Source organism: Pezoporus flaviventris, unplaced genomic scaffold (assembly GCF_033815535.1).
Source record: "Pezoporus flaviventris isolate CSIRO_AGI_PZ_B2104156 unplaced genomic scaffold, CSIRO_AGI_Pfla_v1 ptg000160l, whole genome shotgun sequence".
Classification (NCBI taxonomy): domain Eukaryota; kingdom Metazoa; phylum Chordata; class Aves; order Psittaciformes; family Psittacidae; genus Pezoporus; species Pezoporus flaviventris.
Window position 1 is genome coordinate 476,117 of NW_026892708.1, and position 24,377 is coordinate 500,493.

The following is a 24,377-nucleotide window of genomic DNA, read 5'->3' on the forward strand; positions in this document are numbered from 1 at the left end:
CACCCAACTCTTCCCCAACACAATCTGTTAACTGTGAAGGTACCACTGAGGAATGCTGCAGAACTTCATGCTCTGCAAAGCAGAAATAACCAACTGCAACCTGTTAGAGACCTTTAGCAATAAGCTCTTTCTGTAGCAAATAGAGACCTGGATGCATTGCAGGAGAGGGGGGATCATCTGTTACTTCATGGTACTTTGCACATGGCTGCACCCAAGTTAGTCCTGACTTGGTGTTTTTCATAGGTAAAAATAAAAGATAGACTCCCAGCACCATTTCTGTTAGTTGGACATGGAAAACATGACTAAGCATACCCACTGTATGCTATACCTAGAATTTTAACTTCTTTTCCCCCCTCAGATGTAGGAGTTTGCATTTGGATGCCTGATGTAGAGCGAAACAATCTATCTGGAGCACCCAGTTGAACAGGGGTCATTTTCCCTAAGAGACAGACACAGACAAGGAGGGGGAGATGTTTATAACACTTAGTTTCCATTAGAGCTTGCCTTGTCCCTAGCTTGGACACCAGAGGGTCTTGCCTCTCATTGAGAGCTGTTTGTGCTGTTTGCATGATGCAAGGTGCCTCAAGGGAGCAGCCAGGACCAGTTATTTCCAATGGGAAGGCAAGCTGGGAGCTGAAAGTGCCCACAAAGCAGAGCACGGTCCCCGTGTGCCTGAGCACAGCAGCAGCTTCCACTGATAGCCCAGGGGAAACTGAGAGTCAGGTTCACGGTTGCTACTGACCAGGAGCAAACCCAGTTAAAGCACAGCCCTGGAAATGAGCCCACTGCCAGGACTGAGCTTAAATAGAGCCTGAGCCTATGGCAGAGGGTGTGTGAGAAGGACCCAGGTGATGCTGGCCATGGCAATTACTGTGGCTGCACTCCCTGATGTCTCAAGGAGAGGGGAACTGGGTTTTCCACCACCCAATGCCCTAAACACAGCGGCAGCTCTGCATTCAGCCTCCTCTGATGTATTCCTGTGTGCAGAGGATGAAAGAATGGAGCCGAAAGGAGCAAAGAGCTCCTTTGTTGTGTTAATGAGAATCATCCCTCCTCAGTTATGCAAAATCATGGAATCATGGAATGGTTTGGGTTGGAAGGCAGCTTAAGGCTCCTCCAGCTCCAACCCCAACCCCTTCCACTGGAGCAGCTTGCTCCAAGCCCCTGTGTCCAACCTGGCCTTGAACACTGCCAGGGATGGGGCAGCCACAGCTTCTCTGGGAACCCTGTGCCAGCTCCTCAGCACCCTCACAGGGAAGAGCTTCTGTCTTAGAGCTCATCTCAGTCTCCCCTCTGGCAGGTTAAAGCCATTCCCCTTGGCCTGTCCCTACAGGCCCTGATGAGGAGTCATTCTCTTATTCTATCTGAATAAGTTGCTTCACATGTTGTGTTCTCTTTTCTTGAGGGAATTGTCCAAATGTCTCTATTTTTCATGAAAACTCCATCAGAAACTTTGATTAAAAGCTTATAAAGTGAGCATTTCACTTCACACCGCCTTAAATTAGATTTTGACTGGTTGCCATTGCATTCATTCATTATTCATCACAGTTCTTTGCAGAAGACCACGGTTTCCAAAGGTGCTTATTTGAAAAAACAAATTTATTCAGTTTGTCATTATACAAGTACATGTTCTTCCAGCAATTGTACAGTTCATTAAACAGAAATGGTGTGTTTGGATTAAATGTTAAAACCCCTTGTCCTGGGTTCAGCAGTAGCAGTCATGTTTCTCCTCCTTGGTAGCTGGTGCAGTGCAGTGTTTTGACTTTCGGCTTGGGAACAGAGCTGATAACAAGGATGTTTTGGTTTGGCCAAGGACTTTGTGAGCCTCATGCTCTGCCAGGGAGGAGGGGAAGCTGGGAGGAAGCAGAGACAGGACACCTGACCCAAACTGACCAAAGAGGTATTCCATACCACAGCACGTCATGCCCAGGATGTAACTGGGAGTTAGCCGGAAGGGCTGGGAGACTGCAGGGTTGGAGGAGGTATCGGTTGGAGCTTGGTCGGGCTTGGGGGGCGAGTGATCGGTCGGCTGGTGCTGAGGTGTTGTACTCTCTTCCCTTGTTATTTCCTTTATCATTATTATCACTGGTGGTAGCAGTAGTGATCTGTGTTATACCTTAGTTACTAAACTGTTCTTATCTCAACCCGTGGGAGTTGCATTCTTTTTGATTCTCCTCTCCGTCCCTCCGGGAGCAGGGGGAGGGAAAGAAAGGGGGGGAAGTGAGTGAACGAGTTGCCTGACTGGGTTTAAACCACGACACCCCTCCATCTACTGTTTCATTTAGAGCATCTTTCCCCTCAATAATGTGATGACATACAGAAGGGGATGTGACATGGTCAAATCCACAAAGCACAGACCTGGTACTGAACATACAGAAAGGAAAAGATGTGAGGACCAGACATCCCAGGAAGATTTTAGTTGGGACATACTTCTGGCCACATGCTAACCTATGTGTGCCTATCACAGGTCCTTAGCATTGCTCCAGCTCACTTACACGGGATAAATGTATTGGATGCTCATATCAGGTATCACAGAATCCCAGACTGGTTTATGTTGGAAGGGACCTAAAAGCTCTCAACTTCCAACCCCTGCCATGGGCAGGGACAATTTCCACTAGACCAATTTGCTCCAAGCCCCTGTGTCCAACCTGGCCTTGAACACTGCCAGGGATGGGGCAGCCACAGCTTCTCTGGGCACCCTCTGCCGGCACCTCGGCACCCTCATAGTGAAGGATTCCTTCCTCAAATCCAATCTGGATCCCCCCGGTTTCAGTTTGAACCCATCACCCCTTGTCCTATCCCTACACTCCCTGATGAAGAATTCCTCTCCTGCATCCTTGTAGCCCCCTTCAGACACTGGAAGCTGCTCTGAGGTCTCCAAGCAGCTTCTCTTCTCCAGGCTCAATAGCCCCAGTGTTCTCAGCCTGGCACCATACGGGAGCTGCTCCAGCCCCTGAGCACCCTCGTGGCCTCCTCTGGACTTACTCCAGCAGCTCCATGGCCTTCTTATGTTCCCTGCAGAGAAGCACTTGGGGGTGCTGGTCAATGAGAAAAGGACCATGAGCCAGCAGTGTGTGCTTGCAGCCAAGAAACGAACCGTATCTTGGGCGGCATCCAAAGGAGAGTGGCCAGCAGGTCAAAGGAGTTGATCCTGCCCCTCTGCTCCGCTCTTGTGAGACTTCACCTGGAGCATTGTGTGCAGTTCTTGTGTCCTCAACATAAAAAGGACATGGAACTGCTGGAACAAGTCCAAAGGAGGCCACGAGGATGCTCATGGACTGGAGCACCTCCCGTATGAAGACAGGCAGAGGAAGTTGGAGCTGTTCAGCCTGGAGAAGAGAAGGCTGCGTGGAGACCTCAGAGCAGCCTTCCAGTATCTGAAGGGGGTCTATAGGGATGCTGGCGAGGGACTCGTCATTAGGGACTGTAGTGACAGGACAAGGGGTAACGAGTTAAAACTGAAGCAGGGGAAGTTTAGGTTGGATATACTAAAGAAATTCCTTCCTGTGAGGGTGGTGAGGCACTGGAATGGGTTGCCCAGGGAGGTTGTGAATGTTGTATCCCTGGCAGTGTTCAAGACCAGGTTGGACAGAGACTTGGGTGGCATGGTTTAGTGTGAGGTGTCCCTGCCCATGGCAGGGGGGTGGAACTAGGTGATGTTAAGGTACTTTCCAACCCTAACTATTCTATGATTCTAGTATTCTATAGACACCAAAACTGTATCAGAACTGCAGGGGATACCAGAGCTGTATTGAACCTTTGGTCCTTCCCTCAGATCTTCAAGCTCACTTGGGATGAACAGTTATCAACCAGGCAATGGAGACAGTGGTCACTACCTTACCTCAAGGCTGAGCCTTCTTTTTGTGGGAACTACTTTCATTTAGCACAATTTAAACACAAACCACCATGGTGCTGTCTCAGTCCTGCTATTAAATAACTGATACTTATTTGGATGAATTATCAAAGACTCAGTCCATGCTTAAAATCACCTGAAGCTGTTTGAAGGAACCATTCATTCCCCAGACTCCTTCTGGCTGCATCAACATCTGGATGCCTCATGAGGCTGGACATAGGTGAGGATCGCGGGTGCGTAGAAGATGGTGATGGCAACCAAGTGGGAAGCACAGGTAGAGAAGACCTTCAGCCTCCTCGTGGCCAAAGGGATCTGCAGGACGGTGTGGAGGATGTAGGTGTAGGACACCAGGATCATCAGGAGAGGGCCCACGGTGTTTAACACAGCATGGTAAACCTGGAAGACCTCATTTGTGCTTGTGTCTGAGCAGGAGAGCTGCAGGAGGCTGGGCAGCTCACAGAAGAAGTGGTTGATGCTCCTGGCCTGACAGAAGGACAACCTCCCTGCCAGTGTGATGTGCACCAGGGAGGCGAGGAACCCGATGCTGTACACCAGCACCATCATGCCATAGCAACGCGCCCTGGTCATGGTAGTGGTGTAGAGCAGGGGCTTGCACACAGCCGTGTATCGGTCATAAGCCCATAGAGAAAGCTCTCACTGGTAGCCAGAGCCATGAAAATATACATCTGAGCAAAGCAACCCCAAAAGGAGATGTGGCTTCTCCCCAGCAGGAAGGTCTCCAGAGCTTTTGGGATGATAGCGGAGGAAAGGCAAACATCCATGCAAGATAAGTGGCTCAGGAAGAAGTACATGGGGATGTGGAGGTGGGGGTCAGTGTTGATCAGCAGGATCATCGTCAGGTTCCCCAGAACCATGAAAACATAGAGGGATAAGAAGATTGTGAAGATGGCGGTTTGTAGCGCTGGGGCATCAGAGAAACCCAAGAGGATGAAGCCGGAGAGAACAGTGAGTTTTCCTGTATCTGTCATTTCAACAAGTTGATGGATTTGGATTGAAATGAAAGGAATCACTGAAACACATCCCTACAAGAGTAATAATGTGGAAGTTTAGTTGGAGTTTAATCCACAAAGTAAATGCAATAGAAAATGGTGTATTTGTAATGGTGTATTTCTGTCTGTAACTCAAGATCTGAAGTCAAAGAGGTGAAGGAGCTCATTACACGACCGGAAATGAAAAGAGAATAATTCTACAATGATCGATATGATATACACATCACTAATGAAACAGTGAGAAACATGTCTATCCAAACGTAATACAATAAAACCAAATAAGTACATCACAAAATGTGGAAAACAGAAAAGATGTTGTATTTTCTTCACTGATTTCTGGGAATTTTAAGGATTATTTTTCTCCCTTTTTTGTATTTTTCAGAGTGGATCAGTGCTCTTCTGTAGATTCATTACTTGTGCTGCATCCTTTTCAACACCACACAAAGCCATGTACTTGAAATTTCCTTTAGGTTCTAAGGTTATCTGCTTTTGAATACCCCCACCCTGCATAATGTTAAGGGAAAGCAGTGGTCTTGGCTCCAGCAGAGCTTTGCTGTGGTTGCAGTGAGCTTCCTATGACCAACCCAAATATCCACCTAAGGGTGTAAAATACAAAACATACCATATATAAACCAAAATTTTAAGGCTTTAGCTTGGATATTCTCATGCTAAAATATCGCTAAATCAGTTGTAGATGGGGTCAGGAATATTGGTGTTTTTGAAGCAAACCTACTAGGCATACTAGGGCACTTTTATTCACACCATGGGTTATCATAGAATGGTTTGGGTTGAAGGGAAATTAAAGCTCACACAGCTCCAAACCCTGACACGGGCAGGCACACCTTCCACTAGAGCAGCTTGCTCCAAGCCCCTGTGTCCAACCTGGCCTTGAACACTGCCAGGGATGGGGCAGGCACAGCTTCTCTGGGCACCCTGTGCCAGCACCTCAGCACCCTCACAGTAAAACACTTCTTCCTTATCTCCAACCTGAATTTCCCTGTTTCAGTTTAAACCCATCACCCCTTGCCCTATCTCTACAGTCCCTGAAGAAGAGTGAAATTCAACATGCCATCAAGCATGTGAGAGGCAGCACGACCAGAGTCAAAGTGGACCCACCACCCATCAAACCCTTTTGTACCTGCTTGGTTAAAGAGGAAGGTGGTGGTGGATGCAGTGCCTGCAGCTCCTCCTGGAGACCATGTGATGGGTTGAAGGAGAGATGCTTGGGAGCAGGATGCTCCAGGCTGGCTGGTGGAGGGGTTTTATCGCACAGGAGGCATTACCTCAGAGGCTTGTGTTGTGCAAACTGTTCTCCCAAAGGACCCTCCTCCATCGGATAATTAGTTTGACTTGATCAGCAAAACAACCTCTCAAGTCCTCTCTCCCCAAAGTCTTCCTGGCTGTCTTTCCCCATCTATCACATACATCTTCCTTTCAGTGTTTCCCTGAGGAAGCCCTTTACATCCACAGGGTTCATCTAATATTGCATTAAAGGGAGCTGAAAACAAGCTCAACAAAGCATCCTCTGTGTGGATGGTTTGTGCTGGTCATGAGGAGACCTTTCCATCACATGCATTTATTTCCATACACTTAACTAGTGATTGTACAACACTTTGGTCAAAAGCATTGGCTCAAAACGTGGCTGCTTTGAGGATATAGCAGGATGAAGTCAGATTTCCCAGTCTTCATCCAAAGAATCCTGAGTGCCGGTGTGTCCTGAATGCTTCTCTTAGATGAAGAGACATTATAAAACTCTTAGTAGAAATATTAAATGATAACCTTGTCCCACACATTTAGAAAAGACAAAGGTTGGGGCAATGAGAGGAGAAAACCAAGCTATGAAAGTGTGGGAAGGAAGAAGGGGAAGTATATAGGTGGCTTTAGATGTTTTCAATGTCAACCTTGTTTTTCTGCTGGAAGGCACAAGACTGACAGTCCAGGAGATGCACTGGAGGAGGGTAGAAAAGGATTTCTGCGTGATTTTGAATGTCTTTCATCCCCATTGGGTACTGGGCTAAGACCAAGGCTTGTGAAGTGGGAAAATCAATATAACAGAGGGAGAAATAACCCTCAACCAAATTTAGAAGAAGAACAATATATAATTCAAAGATTATTGAAAAGAACTGCATGAATTCAAAAACAGGCACTAAGAATACATGGGTGCACATGTGCAGGGTGAATAATGCAGCTTGAAGTCCCAGAAGCAGACAGTCCCATCAGCTTTGTCAGGATACCCAGGCCAGCAGCACCTTGGCTGTTCAGGATGGAGGAAGACCCCGATCCTCCATTGTAACAGCACTCAGCCCCTTTACACCCCTACTTAAAATCGCAGCAGAGCAGAGGCTCAGATATGACTTGTCCCCATTTAGCACAAGGGCTTTGTTGACCAACAGACTGTCAGAGCTTTATTTCTTACAATCGCATCGCAGTTTGTGTTGGAAGGGACCTTAAAGCTCCAACCCCTGCTATGGACAGGGACACCTTCCACTAGAGCAGCTTGCTCCAAGCCCCTGTGTCCAACCTGGCCTTGAAAACTGGCAGGGAAGCAACAGCCTCAGCTTCTCTGGGCACCCTGTGCCAGGGCCTCAGCACCCTCACAGGGAGCAACTTCTGCTTAACAGCTCACCTCAATATCCCCTCTGCCATTTCACGTGAAAAAAACTTGTGGTCTGGACTTGAAATACCTGGAAATATCAGTTAATATTTCCTTAAAACCAGAAATAACACCATAAATCATTTGCTAATATAAAACATGAGCTCAGGTACCAGTTGGTTTGATGCAGGCAGGGCAAAGACACCACCTTCTCCCTTTTGCTCTCTGGAGCCTGAAGTAAAGTTTATTGTTATGTTTAATAGCATTTAAATAATAAGATATATGAATTTCAAGTGATATTTAAGTAACACTCACTTTGGACAACAACTTTCTTTCCAATACACAGTCACTCTCAGGTCTCAGGCTGCAGCCAGAGAAAGTCCTGTCCATCGGAGTATAGCATGTAGTTCTGGTTTAAGGAGAAGCGTGTTTTCCAGGTGTCATGCTTCCAAGTATGTTTAGTCCCGTCTTTGTGAAGGTGCCTTATCCACCCATTCTCATCAAGGTGCTATATCCAACCATCCTCTTCAAGGTGCAATATCGAACCATCCTTGAAGGTGCAATATCCAGCCTGCTTGTTCTCACCATGGCAGGGTAGCCCTCTCAGCTGACTAGGAACCATGAATGGACAAAGAGCAGAGGACTCTACTTTTTGCTTTCCTCATGCCATTCTTCATATCCGCATTTCTTAGGCTGTGGATGAGAGGGTTCAGCATGCTGACAGCCACAGAGTGTGTCATGGAGACCTCCTCGTCATGCTTCGAGGACTGGCTGGAGCTGGGGTGCAGGTACATGAAGAGGGAGCTGCCATAGTACAAAGCAATGGAGATGAAGTGAGAGGCACAGGTGGAGAAAGCTTTGCATTGACCAACCACAGACCGCATCCGCATGATAGTGGAAAGTACCTACAAGTAGGAGATGAGGATGAAGACCGTGGTGCTCAGTACCTTGAACCCCACCATGGCAGCAACCATCACCTCGATGGCAGGGGTGTCAGAGCAGGAGAGGGCTAGCAGTGGTGGTCCATCACAGAAGTGATTGATCGTCTTGGACTGACAGAATGGGAGACGAGATATGGAAACCGTGTGAATGGTAGAGCTGATCACACCAGCTGAGTAGGCACCAGCCAACATCCCAATGCAAAGCCTTTGGGACATGATTGTGGAGTAGAGAAGGGGGTTACAAATGGCCACGTAGCAATCATAAGCCATAGCAGCCAGCACGTAGCACTCGATGGTGGCACAGGTTGTGAACAAGAAGAGCTGAGTGGCACATCTAATGAAGGAAATCACTTTCTGCTCTACTAGAATATTGAGCAAGGCTTGAGGGATGATGGTAGAGGACTAGCAGACATCCAGGAGAGGCAACTGAAAATTCTGAAGAGGCCCGAATCCCTCAATAATATTAAGAATGTCAGGTTTTGTCTATCAATCAGCTACCCCACTTTAAGTCAATGTAAAGGGTGTATATATACATATATACACACACATACATATATATAAGTCAATATGAGGTAAATTCTTTTTGAGAGAGGAAAACACCAAGGCCAGTCTTGGCTGAACACCACAACCACCACCAACACAGCTGGAAGCTAGTAGGTATTTTAAGGCAAGGAGGGAGGGCAACACCAGAATGAATAAACTGCAGGGTTTCTCATAGTTCCTCTCAAGCCATTGACACATGGAAGTCCTTGAAATCCTGAGTAACTGCTGGGGAAAGGGAATTATTTCTCATCTTTTGGGTGCTGCCAGTCTAGTGTGATACATGAGGAATAAATAGCTGTTCTCTGTGACCCAGGAGGAGCTCTTTGAGAGCAAATGTGGCTTTCCTTAGGGTAGGATGGTGCAGAGCCAGGATTTCTTGCCTCACTTTGCTTTAGACACGATGCCTAACTTGTAGACAAAAGATAAATTAAGGCTTGATCAAAGATAAATTCTGCCTGGGAGAAATCAGCAGCTCCTAATATCACAGCTTACAACAGGCAGAATAAATCTTCATTGATTTTTCCTGCCTAACATTAATCATCACTTGACAGAGTTACACCAGAGAGCAAAGCAAGAGTGCATGTGGCTGGTATCTGACAAGCAGAGCCATGCTTAAGTCATCATTATTTGATGACCTTTTGCTGAAGGGGTGAGTTCCCCCTCCAGAGCCAGACTCCTCAGTTCAGATGTCTTCTGAGCAACGCATGTGGTCTCCTGGTGTTATTAATTGGGATTTAGAGCTGCTTTTCACTGCTCGCATAGAGATGCCGGAGGCAAAGCAGCTCCTGAGCCATCACCACAGAGCTGGGAAACGTGACCCAAGTAATGAAAATCAAACTGTTTGGGTCTGGGGCTCAATCCTCCCCCTGAGGTAACATCCACCTGCCCAGACACACACATCTCCTGCCAGGGGAGAATTGACCTGAAGCTCACAATTAACAAAGGCTCACCCTCGCTTTTTCTTGCTTGACAAACCAAGTGCTTGGTCTGAAGTGATCCAAGGGCAGATATGAAACGTGGGATGTGTCTAAGGCTGCAGCTTGTGCTATGCACGACAGCTTCCCCCAGCAATCAGATCTCCCTGCAGCTTGAGCAAACTCACTGGAATGGAGATAAATTAATCTGAAAATCCACACCTTGCCGCCCTCGTTTAGATATTATCCATGCAGGTTGTGGGTCCACACTCTGCTGAAGAGTTAACTGAATATTTATCCCTGTATTCCTGGGGAAAGGACCTCCATTTGTGGCTTTCCTACTCCGATTTGGTAAGATCTTGTTTTTTGGCCAAGCTTTCAACAAGCTGCCCTAGGGCTCACCAAGCAGACTGTTGCTAGTATTATCCAAGATGCAACTCTTGACATGGATAAGGGAACATCCAGCTGCTGTTGAGACTCTACAGCCAAGCAAAACCTTGCATCACAACCTCCTGGTTAGGTAGCAGTTAGCTTGTTCTCATAGAACCATAGAATCCCAGAGTAGTTTGTGTTGGAAGAGACCTTAAAGCTCATCCTGCTCCAATCCCTGCCACGAGCAGGGACCCCTTCCACTGGAGCAGCTTGCTCCAAGCTCCTGTGTCCAGCCTGGCCTTGAGCACAGCCAGGGATGGGGCAGCCACAGCTTCTCTGGGCACCCTGTGCCAGCGCCTCAGCACCCTCACAGGGAAGAGCTTCTGCCTAAGAGCTCATCTCAATCTCCCCTCTGACAGTCCGAAGCCATCATGGTGGATGTTATCCTCAAGATCTCAGTACAGGAACAAGGGGAAGGTGCCAGCTCTCTAGAGCTATAACACACTGTTTGGCTAGCTGCTCTTTAGAGAGTCTTACAGCACAAACTATCAAATGAGTGAAGAAAGGGACCGTTTAAAATATGAAGCAAAAGAGCCCCATGCTCACACTACCAGCATCCCTCTGATTCCTCAAGGGGATGGTTTCTGCTGCCCTGAAATAAAGCAGAGGAGGTAGGGTTTGCTACAAGGCCTGTGGATCCTGTGGATGCCACAGGACAAAGCAGGGTTTTCATATCAGGGATTTCTTCCTCTTTGCTCTCAGATCCACTTGAAATGGGTTTTAATACTCCCAGCTTCTCCAGGCTCCAGCTAGAAGGGTAATGCTGCTCTGTCTTCTCCCATGCAGCATCTACCCGTCCTTCCAGAGCCTTGTCCTTTGTGGTATTCACAGAGCCAGGGGTAAAACAAGTCAGGGGATTACACATTAACCGCCAGGGAGCTGTCAGACCAGGCAAGGGTCAGCCCAAAGGGCTCCCAAGAGCCAGGTCAGGATACACCCAACAGGTTTTAAAATTAATGGCACCGGAAGGTCTTATTTGAACAATACCAGCCCCAAACTGTTGTCTTTAAGAGTTTTATCCAGCCTTCAAAAATCCCCAAAAGTAGTTTTTTAGTACATAGCAGTATGTAGTGTGTCGTATCTGTATTCAAAAACAAGATTACCTCTTGGGAAGCACTCTCAGATGCGTTCAACCCTCAGTGTAGGGGAAATCCAGCTCTCCTTTATCTCAGTTCATGCTGCTACTTAGAATGAAGATATAAAAGCACAACTTCCTTTTCATTTTGATGCAGCTGCCTTTCCATTTCAATCAGAAATGCTTCCATTACTGTGCTCCCAAAGATGAGAGGGGGCTGCAGGGCCTTCCAGGAAAGGACAGAAATCACCTCTTTACTCCCCGAAAGCCTTAGTAGGGAATGACCCTGGCTATTCCTGCCTAGAACTTAATGTTCTGTAACAAAAGGTGGGTTTCCAACCCCATGCAGGTTACCAGGATGGATCCACCAGTAGCCCAGGAACTTGGTTACTCTATAGGCATCCTAACCCATTTAATTCAGCATCAGAGAGCACCTAAATAAGCCCAGCTGCTCCCCTGGGATTATTTAGGTGGTGATGGGTGTGATTTATATACATCAACAACAAGGAATTAAATCCTTCACCTCCATGGGATAAAGGTTGAGACCTTACCTGTTTTGAGATCTGATATGTTTTCGTTTGCTTTCATTATAAAATCTGGGATGGCTTTGTCAGGAGTAAAGATGTACAATGGGGATACTTTCTGAGAGGGATCTGTGGATCTAGAGGAAGGATCTAGATGGAGAAAGGAATCATTTAAAACACCATGAATTAGCACTTCAAATTGTATATGGATAGCCCAGACTATTTAATGAAAAAAAAAAAACATTTAAAAGGCAGAGTGAATTTGATATCCTCAACATCAGAAGGACATGGATCAAGTGCGGAGGAGGCCACGAGGATGATCAGGGGATGGAGCAGCTCCTGTATGGAGCCAGGCTGAGAACACTGGGGCTGTTCAGCCTGAAGAAAAGAAGCTGTGTGGAGACCTCAGAGCAGCTTCCAGTGTCTGAAGGGGGCTACAAGGGTGCTGGAGAGGGACTCTTCATCAGGGACTGGAGTGACAGGACAAGGGGTGATGGGTTCAAACTGAAACAGGGGGAGTTCAGGTTACAGATAACAAAGAAGCTCTTCCCTGTGAGGGTGCTGAGGCACAGGCACAGGGTGCCCAGAGAAGCTTTGGCTGCCCCATCCCTGGCAGTGTTCAAGGCCAGGTTGGACAGAGTCTTCGGTGACATGGTCTAGTGTGTAGTGTCCCTGACCATGGCAGGGGGTTGGAACCAAGCTCCTTTCCAAACCAAACCACTCTATGATTCTACAATAATCTACATTTCATACAACCTGAAGCCTCAGCCAAAAACTGCATTAGGAAAAGTGGGGTTTAAAGCATCATTTCTAAATGTGAGGGGACTTTGTTTCAATCTGTTAAACCCTCTGACATTGATTTAACAGGGTCAGGAAGTAAACTGTCTACATAGGATCAGCCAACTGTAGAGGCAACATGATGGTCTTAGTTTATTTATCTATTATCTCTCAGTTTCCTGGGCAAGAACAAGCCACTTGGCTTATCAAACTTTCCCAGCACGTAAGAAATTAAAGTTTTATCTCAGAGAAAAAGGAGTGGCTATTCCCAGCAACGTCCAATAGATGGTGGTGTTGTATAAGAAATCCTGATACAGGATTTTCTAGCCACTTATTTCAAAACTTCTGCCTTTTGTTACCTACAGGGACTCCTGTGACCATTTTGCACCTCTTGGAGGTGACCACAGAGAGCAATGGTACCAAGAAGGAACAAAAATCACACAGGAAAAGGAATGGATTTTGTTCAGAAGTAGATGAAATGCAGCTTTGAAGGGAAAATGGGCATCTAAAGAGCAGGCATATGTGGATACTGTCATGTCCTGCTGGCAACAGTAAGAGTCAGGTTCAGGATGGTAAGTTTAGTAAACAGTAAGAACAAAGAATAAGAGTAAAGAATAAGAATATATATATAATATATATATAATAAATACATAATAAAAAAAAGGAAAAGGTTAAAGAATAAAGTATAAATAAAAAATGAAGTCTAAATGAAGAATAAAGACTTATTTCTTAGTGCTGGACAGGGTCACATCCCTGTTTGGGTTATTTTCCCCTGGATTAAAGAGTGGTTTTCCCACTGGGGAAGCCACAGGTCAAATGACCACAGGTGGAAAATCTCCATCCAGGACTCAGCCAAGCCTTCTCCTGCCTATCAGCCCATCAGCTCCAAATCCATTCCCAGAGGAGCTTGTTAACACAGATGGATCAGGGACATCTCTCACCTTTGAGTGATGAGCTGCTGAAGAAATAGGGAAGTTTTGGGTGTGTGGGGAAACCCTGTGGTGACTGTTTTCCCTGGTGGCATTGTGATTTTATAGCAACCAGGATATGGGGGAGCTGCAATTTGTGCCAGGAATGACTTCTTGCATAGGAAATAAAGACTTTTGGTTAGGTTTTTTCATTACCTCCGATTTTCCCTGTTGTTTCAGGGTGTTGGTGTGTTTCCATGTTTCCTTTGGGTTTCTTTAATCCCCATTGCCTCAAACCAAAGTGCAACTCTCCTGCGGCAAATTCTACTGATAACATTCTTGCCTTTGTTTTTAACAAACCACTGTGGGTATAAATTAGAAAACTCCTTAGAGAATCTCTTAAAGGCTTTGAGAAAGGCAGAACTTGAGGAGGAAAACTGAAAGGGTGAAGTTCTACAGCTGCCTGAAAAGAGGTGGCAAAGCCCAATTTGACTGTGATTTAACTCAGCAGCCTGGTTCCAAACACAGACCTGTTGAAGAATTTGCATTTCACTCACTTGGCTCACGCACGATATCCCATTGCTCCATAACTGCATTAAAAGATCAGTTCATCCATTTAGATCTTGGGTTTCCATCCTTCCTGGGAAAAGCTTTTCATAGGAGCTGCCTCCCCCACCCAGCCCACAATTCACTGAGACCCCAACTAAACTGAGGCAAGGAAAATCAGTCTCATGGGTGTTGGTTTCACATTTAACACAAGAATATATTGTGTTATATATAAATATAGAGTTTAGGATGCATTTAATATTGTGTTTTTATGTATATAAACACAAATACATATGTGTTTATGTGTATAACTTGCAAGTCATAGGACCAGAGACCTCCTAGATGTCCTTTCTGAGCAATAACTATGTCCTACTGGTCATAGTCACATCAGTGACTAGTCATGGTCATGCTAGTCATGGTCACATCAGGTTGCTCCTGGCCTCATTCAGGCAGCTTCTGAACATGTCCATGGGTGGAGGCTCCACAGCCTCTGGAACAAAGCCTCATGTTACCCACATCCCTGGATCAGGGTTTTCAAATCCTGACTGTGATTCTTTCTGCAGTTCTCCACAGAGCATCCTTCATCTCTTTGTTCCTCAAGCTGTAGATGAGGGGGTTGAGCATGGGGATCACCACCATGTAGAAAACAGAGACCACTTTGTCATTGTTCAGGGAGTAACTAGAGCTAGGGCGTAAATACATGAAGATGGTTGTTCCGTACAACATGATCACCACAATCAGGTGGGACATGGAGGTGGAAAAGGCTTTTTTCCTGCCTTCATGTCGTGGTTTAAACCCAGTCAGGTAACTTGTTCACTCACTCCCAGTGAGTGGTGCCGAGCTGACAACAATCAAGGTCCGTGTCCGTCTCCCCATCCCCCCCTGCACCGGGGCTCTCCCCTTCCCCGCTCCCGGAGGAACGGGGAGGAGGATCGAGAGAGTGCAACTCCTACGGGTTGAGACAAGAACAGTCCAGCAACAAATCACCACCGCTACTATCAGCTAAAACAATGATAAGGGAAAATAACAAGGGAAGAGAATACGATACCACTGGCCAAGAAAGCGAGTTCCACCCGGAAGCTCCTGTCCTTCCGGGTAACTCCCAGTTACCCCCCACCCCGGGCATGACGTGCTGTGGTATGGAATACCTCCCCAGCTAGCCCGGGTCAGGCGCCCTGTCTCTGCTTCCTCACAGCCCCCCCTCCTCCCTGGCAGAGCATGAGCCTCACAGAGTCCTTGGTCAGGGTAAACATCACTTAGCAACAACCGACAACATCGGCTTCACCAACACTGTTCTCAAACTAGAAGTCAAAACACAGCACTGCACCAGTTAACACAAAGGAAAAAACATGACTGCTACTGCTGAACCCAGGACATTATCCACCCCTTATTCCATACCATTCACGTCGTGCTCAGATCCCACATTTTCAATACACCATCGCTCTCCCACATATATACATCCATATACATACAGACCAAGAGGAAAAATTCATTTTCTTAGTGCATGGACCAATCCCTATAATGCTGCCGAGTCCATTCGGTCCATGATGTTCCAAGTTCATTCTCTGTTGGGATGATGGCTAGAGGGAAGTCAGGGCCAGTCGCTGGTGACCTGGAGACATCTAGTTGATGGGCTATAAAAGCATTACACAGCAGGCAACAGCATACAATTGAGTTCACTGGCTGTTTTCCCCTAAAATCAAATCCCCTTGAGGTATACATCGGACTTCCCCATCTTCCCGCATTACCCACCAAGTATATCCAGGTCCCTGAGCAAAAGCAATCCCACGAGTGGGTTTGCCTTTACCTGAAGCAGGAATAACCCAGACTGTCTTCCCCAGCAAATTCTTCATATGCACCATGGGAACTTTGTCCCCCTCTACAATATGTAAAAGTTCTGACTGGGCTGAGCCAGCCCTGTTGGCAGATCCTCTGGTGTTGACCAACCAGGTGGCCTTTGGTAAATGTGTATCCCAATGCTTGAAAGTTCCCCCACCCATCGCTCTCAGTGTAGTTTTTAACAGCCCATTGTACCGTTCGATTTTCCCAGAGGCTGGTGCATGGTAGGGGATGTGATATACCCACTCAATGCCATGCTCTTTGGCCCAAATATCTATAAGGTTATTCCGGAAATGAGTCCCATTGTCTGACTCAATTCTCTCTGGGGTGCCGTGTCGCCACAAAATCTGTTTCTCAAGGCCCAGGATGGTGTTCCGGGCAGTGGCATGGGGCACAGCGTATGTTTCCAGCCACCCGGTGGTTGCTTCCACCATGGTAAGCACATGGCGCTTGCCTTGGCGGGTTGGTGGCAGTGTGATATAGTCAATCTGCCAGGTCTCCCCATATTTATACTTCAACCATCATCCTCCATACCAAAGAGGCTTTAACCGCTTGGCTTGTTTAATTGCAGCACATGTTTCACACTCATGAATAACCTGGGCAATAGTGTCCATTGTTAAGTCCACCCCTCGGTCACGGGCCCATCTATATGTTGCATCTCTGCCCTGATGGCCTGAAGTGTCATGGGCCCACCGGGCCAAAAATAATTCACCTTTATGTTGCCAATCTAAGTCCATCTGAGCCACTTCAATCTTAGCCGCTTTATCCACTTGTTGGTTGTTCTGGTGTTCCTCAGTGGCCCGACTCTTGGGTACATGGGCATCTACATGACGTACCTTCACCACCAGGTTCTGCACCCGGGCAGCAATATCTTTCCACAGTGCAGCAGCCCAGATGGGTTTACCTCTGCGTTGCCAGTTGCTCTGCTTCCATTGCTTCAACCACCCCCACAGGGCATTTGCCACCATCCATGAGTCAGTATAGAGATAAAGTACTGGCCACTTTTCTCGTTCAGCAATGTCCAGGGCCAGCTGGATGGCTTTCACCTCGGCAAATTGACTCGATTCACCCTCTCCTTCAGCAGTTTCTGCAACTTGTCGTCCAGGACTCCATACAGCTGCCTTCCATCTCCGATGCTTTCCCACAATACGGCAAGAGCCATCAGTAAACAAGGCATACTGCTTTTCACTTTCTGACAGTTTATTATATGGTGGGGCCTCTTCAGCACGCACCACCTCCTCCTCTGGTGACATTCCGAAATCTTTGCCCTCTGGCCAGTCCATGATGACTTCTAGAACGCCTGGACGACTGGGATTTCCTATTCGAGTTCGTTGTGTAATTAGTGCAGCCCATTTACTCCATGTAGCATCAGTTGCATGATGTGTAGAGGAGACCCTGCCTTTGAACATCCAGCCCAGCACGGGCAGCCGGGGTGCCAGGAGGAGCTGTGCTTCAGTGCCAATCACTTCCGAAGCAGCTCGAACCCCTTCATAGGCTGCCAGTATCTCTTTCTCAGTTGGGGTATAGCTGGCCTCAGATCCTTTGTATCCCCGACTCCAAAAGCCGAGGGGTCGACCTCGAGTCTCCCGTGGAGCTTTCTGCCAGAGGCTCCAGGTAGGACCGTTCTCCCCAGCTGCAGTGTACAGCACATTTTTACATCTGGCCCGGTCCGGACTGGTCCAAGGGCTACTGCATGAACTATCTCACGTTTAATTTGCTCAAAGGCTTGTTGCTGCTCAGGGCCCCATTTAAAATCATTCTTCTTCCGGGTCACATGATAGAGAGGGCTTACAATCGAACTGTAATTTGGGATGTGCATTCTCCAGAACCCCACTGCACCCAAGAAAGCTTGCGTTTCTTTCTTATTAGTTGGTGGAGACATTGCTGTTATCTTGTTGATCACATCTGTGGGGATCTGTCTACGTCCATCTTGCCATTTTATTCCCAAAAATTGAATCTCCTGTGCAGGTCCCTTGACCTTACTCCGTTTTATGGCAAAACCGGCTTTCAGCAGGATTTGGATTATTTTCCTCCCTTTCTCAAAGACTTCTTCCGCTGTATCGCCCCACACAATAATGTCATCAATGTATTGCAGGTGTTCTGGAGCTTGCCCCTGTTCCAGTGCAGTCTGGATCAGTCCGTGACAAATGGTAGGGCTGTGTTTCCACCCCTGGGGCAGTCGGTTCCAAGTGAACTGGACACCCCTCCAAGTAAAAGCAAACTGTGGCCTGCACTCTGCTGCCAAAGGAATGGAGAAAAATGCATTGGCAATATCAATCGTGGCATACCACTTGGCTGCCTTTGACTCTAGTTCATACTGAAGTTCTAGCATGTCCGGTACGGCAGCACTCAATGGTGGTGTGACTTCATTCAGGCCACGATAGTCTACTGTTAGTCTCCATTCTCCATTAGACTTTCGCACTGGCCATATGGGGCTATTGAAGGGTGAGCGGGTCCTGCTGATCACCCCCTGACTCTCCAGTCTACGGATCAGCTGATGGATGGGAATCAGGGAGTCTCGGTTGGTGCGATATTGCCGCCGGTGCACTGTTGTGGTCGCAATTGGCACTTGTTGTTCTTCAACTTTCAGCAACCCCACAGCAGAGGGATCTTCTGAGAGACCAGGCAAGGTGGACAGCTGCTCAATTTCCTCAGTCTCCAAAGCAGCAATACCAAAAGCCCACCGGTACCCTTTTGGGTCTTTGAAGTACCCTCTCTTGAGGTAGTCTATGCCGAGGATGCATGGAGCCTCTGGACCAGTCACAATAGGGTGCTTTTGCCACTCCCTCCCAGTCAGACTGATTTCAGCCTCCAGCACAGTCAACTCTTGGGATCCTCCTGTTACTCCAGAAATATAGATGGGTTCCACCCCTTGACAGCTTGATGGCATCAGGGTACACTGTGCACCAGTATCTACTAGAGCCTTATACTTCTGTGGGACTGATGTGCCAGGCCATCTGATCCACACAGTCCAGTAAATCCAATTGTCCCCTACCTCCACCTGGCTGGAGGCAGGGCCCCTCTAATGGTCGTCACAGCATTGGACACTTAAGTCGTGTTGAAAGGGATTATTCTTCGTTATCACAGGAGCTGGAGTAAAATCAGCTCTTCCACTCCATCTGGGAAACTGCTCACCAGAGACTGAAGCCGTAGCTCTCATGGGACGATCAGTCTTGGCCCTTGCTCCCCTCTTCAGTTCACTCACCCGTTCCTCCAAAGCTGAAGTAGGTTTTCCATCCCACTTTGTCATGTCTTCTCCGTGATCCAGCAGGTAAAACCATAGGGTACCCCGTGGCGTATACCTTCTGTATCTCCTCTCTTGAATAATAGGACGTCTTTTGTTAATAGCTGAGACGTGTGTTGGTACACGTGAGGAGCTGGATAAATCAGATAGATCGTCCCTCAATTTGTCAAGGTCCTGGGACAGTTTTTTCACAGCTGAGATGATGGAAGGAGTGAGATTGTCTTCGAACTCTCGGAGTTTATGAACCATTTCATCCACTGTTAGTGGTACTATGTCATTCCAGGTCACTGTTGCCAATGAATGGGCATATGATGACGGTGCATTCCGTGTAAGTTTTCGCCACATGGGTCGTGTACATTCAACTTCATCTGGATCTATAGGTGTATCCCCGTTATTCGGCTTGATGTGATAGATCATCTCTATGATGGCCGATTCCCTCAGAGACTGGATGCCTTTGTCTATAGTAGTCCACTTGGCCGAACGACTCGTAACATCGTCCTTGTACGGAAACCTTTCTTTCACAGCTGCCAAGAGCCTCCTCCAAAGGCTGAGGGACTTTTTCTCTCTTGCAATTGCTTTGTCAATTCCCCCTTCTCTAGCAAGTGATCCCAGCTGCTTGGCTTCTGTACCTTCTAGTTCGTGACCATCGGCCCCATTGTCCCAGCATCGGAGTAACCAGGTGATGATGTGCTCCCCTGGTTGACGGGTAAAATCTTTTCGCATATTCCGCAGCTCGGTTGAGGTCCGAGGTCGAGAAGTTACCTCTTCTTCTTCTTCTTCGTCATGTGATGATGACTCCTGATCAGATTCTGGACCGGGTGGTGAATTCATTGGTTCTTCATCTCGCTTCACCCTTTTTGCCTCCTTTTTGCTTGTTCTCTTGCGTACAGGGGCAACTGATATTGGTACGAATTGGTCCTCTGGTTTGGCTGCAGTGATTATCACTGTGGTTTGAGTAGCGACTGTACTTGTTGCTGGGGGTGGTGTAGCTACCGTGCTTGGAGCTGGGGTAACCGCGCTGTCTGTTGCAGTTGAAGTTTGAGCAGCTGCTGTACTTGCCACTGGGGTAGCTGCGCAGTTCATTGCAGCCAAAGTTTGAGTAGCGACTGTCACTTTGCCCTCAAATCCGCCGACATTCTTTTCCTTTTGAAGGTGCTGGATAGTGTTGAACAAGGCCCTGTAAGCATAGGCCAAGCCCCAGCACGTTGCCGTGATTTGTCCATCTCTGGTATGGCCAGAATGACCACACACCTCATTTAAGTGTTTTACTAATTCTTCTGGATTTTGCAGTTGTTCGATAGTGAAATTCCAAAATACTGGAGGGGCCCACTGACCTAGATACTTGCCCATACTATCCCACACACCCTGCCACTCATGGCTGTCCAGCCTCTGGGAAAATCTCTCGGTCCTCCTACATCATCGTTTGACCCCAGACAAGACCCAAACCTGACTCTGCTTAACTCTTGAAATCAGTCGTGGGCAAAACACACTCTGTATGCGTGTTAGCATGGTGATTCCCATCACCATCAGCAAACAAGTCTCAACAGCATTAAAAGGCCATTCAAAAAATTCAAAACTCTCAAATGTAAATGGTCTGGGGGGACGACTAGGAGGGTAAAAGGATGTCTCCTTCACAGGTTGAGCACCTGAGAAGGAGAAAAAAGATGTGTAATTGCTAAGCACCTCCATCATATACCTCCCAAAGTATAAAGGTGGTGACCACACTGGGAACATAAGCCAGATCAGTTTCATGATCAATGATTCTATTGTATTACAAGTCATTACCATAAAGTACAATGGGATAAAAACCTTAGCCCAAGCCCCACACTTGAAAAACACTAATACAGCCAATACCGGATGGACGTAAGATATGATATACTGAAACTGTGAGATCAAGAGGAAAAACCTTGAGAGCCAATAAATCAGCATTGTGACGAGTGACTATCAATCCAGTCAGATCTGTTCTTATCTCAACCCCTCGTGCCCCACGTTGGGCGCCAAAAGAACTGTCGTGGTTTAAACCCAGTCAGGTAACTTGTTCACTCACTCCCAGTGAGTGGTGCCGAGCTGACAACAATCAAGGTCCGTGTCCGTCTCCCCCCCCCCCCCCCCGCACCGGGGCTCTCCCCTTCCCCGCTCCTGGAGGAACGGGGAGGAGGATCGAGAGAGTGCAACTCCTACGGGTTGAGACAAGAACAGTCCAGCAACAAATCACCACCGCTACTATCAGCTAAAACAATGATAAGGGAAAATAACAAGAGAAGAGAATACGATACCACCGGCCAAGAAAGCGAGTTCCACCCGGAAGCCCCTGTCCTTCCGGGTAACTCCCAGTTACCCCCCACCCCGGGCATGGCGTGCTGTGGTATGGAATACCTCCCCGGCTAGCCCGGGTCAGGCGCCCCGTCTCTGCTTCCTCACAGCCTCCCCTCCTCCCTGGCAGAGCATGAGCCTCACAGAGTCCTTGGTCAGGGTAAACATCACTTAGCAACAACCGAAAACATCGGCTTCACCAACACTGTTCTCAAACTAGAAGTCAAAACACAGCACTGCACCAGTTAACACAAAGGAAAAAACATGACTGCTACTGCTGAACCCAGGACAGCAGTGAATGGAGGAAGCTGGTGACCAGGAGGGTGTTTCCTTGTTGCTGTTATTGAGTAGGACTCATTGCAGCACTGAGGTCTCTGTGAAGGTGTATTGAGGTGATTACTCTGTAATTTCTCTCTCATTTATAAGGTATCTGACACTGATTTGTCATGTAACACCTGCCTAGATGAAGGTGGGTGAGATGAAGCCCAACCTCATTCATCACCAATGGTCAATGTGCACAAACAGCTCCTCCGGACACCTTGATTCATCCTGTTCATCACATTGCTCTGTTCAGTCACTACAGAGACAGCATGGACTACCCTGGGCATGGGTTTCCAGGTTGCCAAGGTTCAGAGGTGAACTCAAAAGAAGAGCCAGAAACTCTCTTCTTCTGGAGTGTCTCTGAAATCCAGTGCCTACCGGGATGGGTGAGAACGGAATAGACCCAAAGGACCACAGGACATCATAGAATCAGTTAATAACTCAATCACACAAGTCTCCACTGTACTTTCTCATGATAAGGCTTGTGGCACTCTTAAATAAAGCTTTCCCACCCAAAACTTGGTTCCTACAAGTGAAATTTCAGGTCAAGCTGAAGGTGTTTGGTCCTTTGAAATCTCACAGTGTTGGTGCTAATTTACCTGGAAGCCTTTGGGCAATTTGAGCCTTGTCTTTGCTGTTCTTTTGCAGACGGTGTGCAAATGTAAAGAACTTAATCACAAGTTGGGTCAATATCGATTGTTTCAGCAGTGATTGAATCATCAGTGTTGGATTTCCCAGCTCTTAAAGCTGAAGGGCTCTCTGTCAAAGAAGCAAACCCAGGTAAAAAATACAAGTAAACAACTTTAAAGTTGGGATAAACCATGTTCGTGCTAAAGTAACTCTTTCAGCAAGTGGATATTTCCTCCCAACCATAAGAACCAGGCACCTTTATGTGTAATTCACTCTGTTGTACCTCCAGTCTCTAAAGCAAATCGCATGAATCAGAGCCCAGAAATGCCTGTTTGTGTCCCAGCAATGGAAATCTGTGTTCATGCTTGTATTTATATGAATATCTAGGATGAAACCTGGCATCCAGAGTAGTTTGGGCTGGAAGGGAGCTTAAAGCTCATCGAGCTCCAACCCCTGCCACGGGCAGGGACCCCTTCCACTGGAGCAGCTTGCTTCAAGCCCCTGTGTCCAACCTGGCCTTGAACACTGCCAGGGATGGGGCAGCCACAGCTTCTCTGGGCACCCTGTGCCAGTGCCTCAGCACCCTCAAAGGGAAGAGCTTGTGCCTAAGAGCTCATCTCAGTCTCCCCTCTGGCAGGTTCAAGCCATTCCCCTTGGCCTGTCCCTACAGCCCTTGATCCAAAGCCCCTCTCCAAGGAGAAGGATCCATGCAGGAAGACCAGCTTTATTTCAATTTGGTTTGGTTTAGTTTAGTTTTCAGTTTAGTTTTTATTTATTTTACTATTTCATATTATTTTATTTTAATTTATTATTCTAGTCTATTCTTTAATTTAGGTAAGTTAATTTATTTTAATATACATTTTTGTTTGCTTTTTATGTTTAGTTTTGAAGTTTTAATTTATTTTTATAATTTTTAATTCTTATTAATCTTATTTTTTTAGTTCATTTTTTAATTTAACTTTATTTTTTATTTTATTTTCATATTCCTCTGTCATCCTTCTATGCACCCCCCCCATGCACACACATATATGTATGACAGAGTAATATAATAATAATTGCACTTCTCCCAAAGGAAGTTCTGCAAAACACCTCTCAGCCAAAGCACCTCGGAGGTCTCAGTGGATTAGAGATAAGGGTTATAAAGCAGTTACACCAGCAGGGGGGACAGACAGAGCATATAAGTGAACTCATCATCTGTCGTAACTTAATGTGAAGCAAGGAAGAAGAACCAAGCTCTCACTGGTAAGGACAGGGGGACATCAGGATTTGTTTTATCGCTGGAGTTAGAAGGTAGTTTATAATTTTAAGGGGCTATATAGTATCATAGAATCCCGGAATTGCTTGTGTTGGAAGGGTGCTTAAAGCTCATCCAGTTCTAACCCCTGCCAAGAGCAGGGACACCTTCCACTGGAGCAGCTTGCTCCAAGCCCCTGTGTCCAACCTGGACCTGAACACTGCCAGGGATGGGGCAGCCACAGCTTCTCTGGGCACCCTGTGCCAGTGTCTCCTTGTGCAATACAATACATAATTCCTTGCAGGAAGCAGGAGGGCAGGAGAATGGTTTCATCCTTTAGAGATGAGGTCTGTAGAGAGGAATTTGATTGTTTTGGGTTGTATCTTTATTAGACATACCATAAGGAGCTGTTTATTTCATGGCAGAGCAAGAGAACAACAGAAGAAGGAAGATCACAGAGCACGTGGATTTTGTGAAGGGTGTTGTACCAGTTATAATGGTTTGGTTATTTTTTAATAGTAGCAAATAGCAGCTAAAATACCAGTTATAATAAATCCTTTATCACTGCAGTGCTGGGGATGCCACCCTCATTAATTCTGTCATGCTGCAGGTTGTACATAGAGCTAAAGCCCATGTGCTTCTTCCATAGGGATAAATGGTTTATCTGATTTTCCTTTCTG

At 46.9% G+C, this 24,377-nt stretch overlaps 1 protein-coding gene across 3 annotated transcripts in view; it reads left to right on the plus strand.

Moving 5' to 3' along the window:
• The window catches only part of LOC133283275 (olfactory receptor 14C36-like), a 538,687-nt gene that overhangs the window by 427,425 nt on the left and 86,885 nt on the right, over window positions 1-24,377 (plus strand). The window lies entirely within an intron of this gene.